Genomic DNA, 4,207 nt, shown 5'->3' with positions numbered 1-4,207 from the left:
CCATCTCAGTCCACATGGATCTTGAGGGCCAATCCAAGCCCCCCACCTCCCATCCCTGCAATGCAGCAAGCAGCCGCGGCACTCCGGCATCCTTCAGGCTTTCACAGATGGCTCGGTTGTCTCAAGCACTAGGCAGGCAACCGCAGCCTGTACCATATCCCCGCGCTGAACCTCTTCAAGACTTGCCGACTGGACTTCACCGGGAGCTCGACGGCTGCACAGCTCTCAGGACTACACCTTGGAGCAGACGTACTCCCGCCCCCGAAATCCCACCCGTACGACCAGTTGCCATTGTATGCGACTGCCGGGCCGCACTCCAAAATGTCAGACTGCAGGAAGACACCCTCATAGGGATCATCCTCCGATGCAAGCTCCATTCCCTGCAAGACCGTGAGCACTTTTTGCCATACCACTTTGGAGCCCTCGGAAACGAGAAAGCTGATGGGCTTTCCAAGCAGCTCATGGCTTCGACGCACCTAGTCTCCGCAGCAGTGATGACATTCAACAACTCTAGGGCTGCCATCAAAAAAGCCATCATTTTTTTAAATTGTGTAACTCCTAAAAAGCTCACGATATTCACCCAAAAGAGATGCCTAGCTTTAGCTGAAAGCCTCAACCATGCAATTACCTGCAACTCGGACTGAGAAGGAAGTGCCTAACCAAAGCGGTGGCCTAGATCCACGTCTGGTTGAGTTTACAAATATTTCAATATACTATTCAACACTTTAGAGCTTTTGCTCATTTATCAAAGTGTACGGCACCCATTTAGGGCAGGGGGGGGGGGGGCATGTACTGGGCCAAAGGTGCTGCCGGTGACCGAATGGTGGTGGTGGTAAAAACGTTTATTTCCTCTGAAAAGTGGGAGTTATATGGAGGTTGCTCTGGAGTCAGGCTTAGTGCCCTTCCCCTCACAAACACTAGGTGGAGTCCCTAGTACGGGACCCCAGTGGCTTCCGCTGCCGCCATAGCTCGTTCGACCATCGCCTTTTGGGCTTTCAGGTCGCAACAGGCGAGTAGGGTCGCCTCCCAGTCCTCCCGGGTGGGGTTTGGGTTTGGAGTAAAAGCAGGGTTGGAGGGGCACGCCCACACCATGTGGTAGAGGTCCGAGGACCTCTCCCCACAGTGCGGGCACTCCCCGGAAAAGGCAGGGTCAAAGTGCTTTAGCGAGGCCGGGCACATCATGGTGTTCGTGACAAGGCGGAGGAACAGGCGTTCTTCCGCTCTCGTTAATCCTTTACACGGGTGGGGGTACAGTTTATGTCTATCTTGGTATAACTGCGTTATTTCCCTGTAAGTGTAGGTCGGCGTGGCTTCCGCTACTTCTTCAGAGGAGGCGGGGGACGAGGTTGCCCGGTTAGAGAGCGCGCGGGCGGCTGCATCTGCTGCCTCGTTTCCTCCTAGCCCCGAGTGGGCCGGAGCCCAGACTATGAAGCGATGGGATGGACCTCCTACGTACGAGCTGTTTTTCAGTAGCCGGTAGGCCAGGTACGGGACCCAGCCCTGTTGGAGGTTCCGACACGCCCCTCGCGAGTCGGTTATGATTGTCTTGGAATCGGAGTGTGTTGCCGCTAATGCGATGGCGACTTCCTCTGCTTGAGTTACGTTTCGGGCTTTGAAGGTGAGCCCGTTCACCGTTTTGGACTCGTGGATCACCGCCGCCGTGTACCACCCGCCTTGGTGCGGGCCGGATGCGTCCACGTAGTATACCCCGGGTTTCCTTCCGTAGTGGTGAGCTAAGGCCTCTGCCCTGGCCCTGCGTCTACCCTCGTGGTCGTCCCTGGACATCTTAATTGGGAGTGGTCTTACGTGCAGGGCGTAACGCCACTCCTGAGGGAGTCTTACTCTCTCCTCGGTTAGAGTCGTGTGTTCTATGTGCAGACGGGCTAAAAGACGGCGTCCCGACGGCGTCTGCGATAATCGCGTGTATTGACCTGTGAGGTGGGCTTCTCTAAGTTCATCGAAGGAGTTCGTCATACCCAGACCTTGGAGTCTCAGGTTAGACGTGGTTATCGGGAGGTCGAGGGCCTTCTTCGCCATTTTGCGTATTATCACCTCGATGATGTTCTGGTCGTGTTTGTTGAGGCGGAGATAGAGGGTCGAGTACAGGATTCTGCTTGTTACAAAGGCATTGGCCAGCCGCAAGGCGTCTTTGCTTCGCAATCCCCCTTTCTTGTTCGAGACTCTGCGGACCATTCGGCCCACCTGATCTCCCACCTTCTTTAGTTTGTCGAGCGTGGTCGTCGCCAGCCTACGCTGGTGGATGAAAAGACCTAGGACTCTAATTTCTTTTCTTTCGGTATCGGTTCCGATCCAAGTCTCAATTCTATCTTGTTTGTGCATTTTTTGTTGGGGCGAATGTGCACGAATTCAGATTTTTGAGGGGAGCAATGAAGGCCACATTTTTTCGCGTACTCGTACACCGCGGTGGCCGCCTCCTGCAGGCTGGCCTCCATTTCTCCGAGAGAGCCCTGCGTGGTCCAAATGGAGATGTCGTCCGCGTACAGCGCGTGCTGCACACCCGGGACTTTCTCCAGGTCTTCATTGCCAAGTTGAAAAGCAGGGGGGATAGCACCGCTCCCTGTGGCGTCCCTCTCGTGCCTAATAGAAAGGGGCCGTGTTCCGCGTTCTGGATCCTCACGTAGGCCTGTCTGTCTGTGAGGAAGCGTTTTATGTACTCGAAAGCGTTCTTGCCGCATCCCGTCTCTGATAGGTGTGTGAGGATCGCCTCGTGTGTCACATTATCGAAGGCTCCCTTCAGATCTAGGGCCAGCACTATCTTATCCCCGTTCGGATGTTCGATCGGGTTTAGTACCTCCCTGCTGAGCTGCAGCAGGATGTCCTGAACCTATTTATTTGGTCTGAAGCCGTACATCGAGTCGGCGAAGACTCGCTTGTTTTCTAGGTACTCAGATAGTCTATCTCTGACCATAGCTTCCATCAGTTTACCCACGCACGAGGTGAGAGAAATAGGTCTGAGGTTATCCGTATCTATGGCATTGCCCGCCTTGGGGATGAAAGTTATCAGCGCCATCGTCCACTCCGTGGGAAGTGGAGCTGCGCCCATCCAAACCGAATTAAAGTGTTCTAGGAGGGATTCGTATGCGCGGTCCGGCAGATTGGCTAGGAGTTTTACCGAGATCCCGTCCCTTCCTGGCGCGGTCCCGCGTTTCATCCTCGCTAGAGCGGCCTTGAGTTCGTATATTTTGAAAGGTTCGTCCAGCTCAGCATTTTGGGCTCCACTGTATCTGTAAGCTTCTCCCCTTGGCTCTTGGGTCGTGCTCAGGTACTGGTCCCGAAGCTTCAGTGCGAGCTGGGCCGTATTTCCTTGAAATGCATGTACCGCTCTCTGCAGGTGCTTCTGCGTCTCGGTGCGCGTCTGGTTTGGATACATGAGCGCCCGGAAGAGGCGCCACGTGTTTTTGCTAGACATCTGCCTAGCGGCCGCGTTGCACCTATCTACCCAGTTCGCGTCCGCGAGTTGCGCCGCGTACTCCGCCGCTTCTTTAGTGATTGCAGCGATCCGAGATCTTAGCTTTCGGTTATGCTTCTGTCTACGCCATCTTTTGACCATGCTGCGTCTGGCTGCCCAGAGGTGGAGGAGGTGGGTGTCCACGTCCGTCACCGCCTCTGAGAGCTTTACCTGCGTCTCCGTCGAACGCAGGTTGATCAGCAGCTGTTTTGTCCAGGCTTGATATCCCTGCTCCTGGATGGAGCTTACCTCGTATTCCTTTCTAAATTTCGTCCAGTTCGGCAGCATAGTTTGCCCCGTAGGCCTGGTAAGGGGTTTCGTACGGATCGTTATGGTGATCAGGCAGTGGTCACTACCGAGAGTTTCCTCCGTATTCGTCCACTCCACTCGCCTCGCGTTTTTCGTGAAGGTTAAGTCGGGACACGTGTCCCTCTGCACCGAGTTCCCTATCCGCGTGGGGCACGCCGGGTCAGTGTGTAGGGTTAGACCTAACGCGGACGCCGCCTCCGCTAGCTTCCGTCCTCGTATGTCTTCTCGATGATAGCCCCATGAGGGACTCTGCGCGTTGAAATCTCCCATTACTAGTAGCGGGTCTCGTCCCGCTTCCCTGATAGCTCTGCTCAGGAGTGTGGAGAAGGTTACGTTTTTTTGCTTTAGGTGGGCAGTACACGTTCAGGATGTGTAGCGGTGAATCCTCCTTCTTCAGTGGCAGAAGAGTTACCATCACGTGCGAAAAGC

At 55.0% G+C, this 4,207-nt stretch overlaps 1 pseudogene; it reads right to left on the bottom strand.

The window, feature by feature from the left end:
* Positions 1 to 877: 877 nt before the first annotated feature.
* Positions 878 to 2,938, bottom strand: LOC149346635 (uncharacterized; annotated as a pseudogene).
* Between the last annotated feature and the right edge of the window lie 1,269 nt (positions 2,939 to 4,207).

The sequence above is a fragment of the Amblyomma mixtum genome, chromosome 4 (genome assembly GCF_055824585.1).
Source record: "Amblyomma mixtum isolate Tamu chromosome 4, ASM5582458v1, whole genome shotgun sequence".
Taxonomy (NCBI): domain Eukaryota; kingdom Metazoa; phylum Arthropoda; class Arachnida; order Ixodida; family Ixodidae; genus Amblyomma; species Amblyomma mixtum.
The sequence above is the reverse complement of the archived record's forward strand: the minus strand, read 5'-3'. Positions and strand labels throughout refer to the sequence as shown.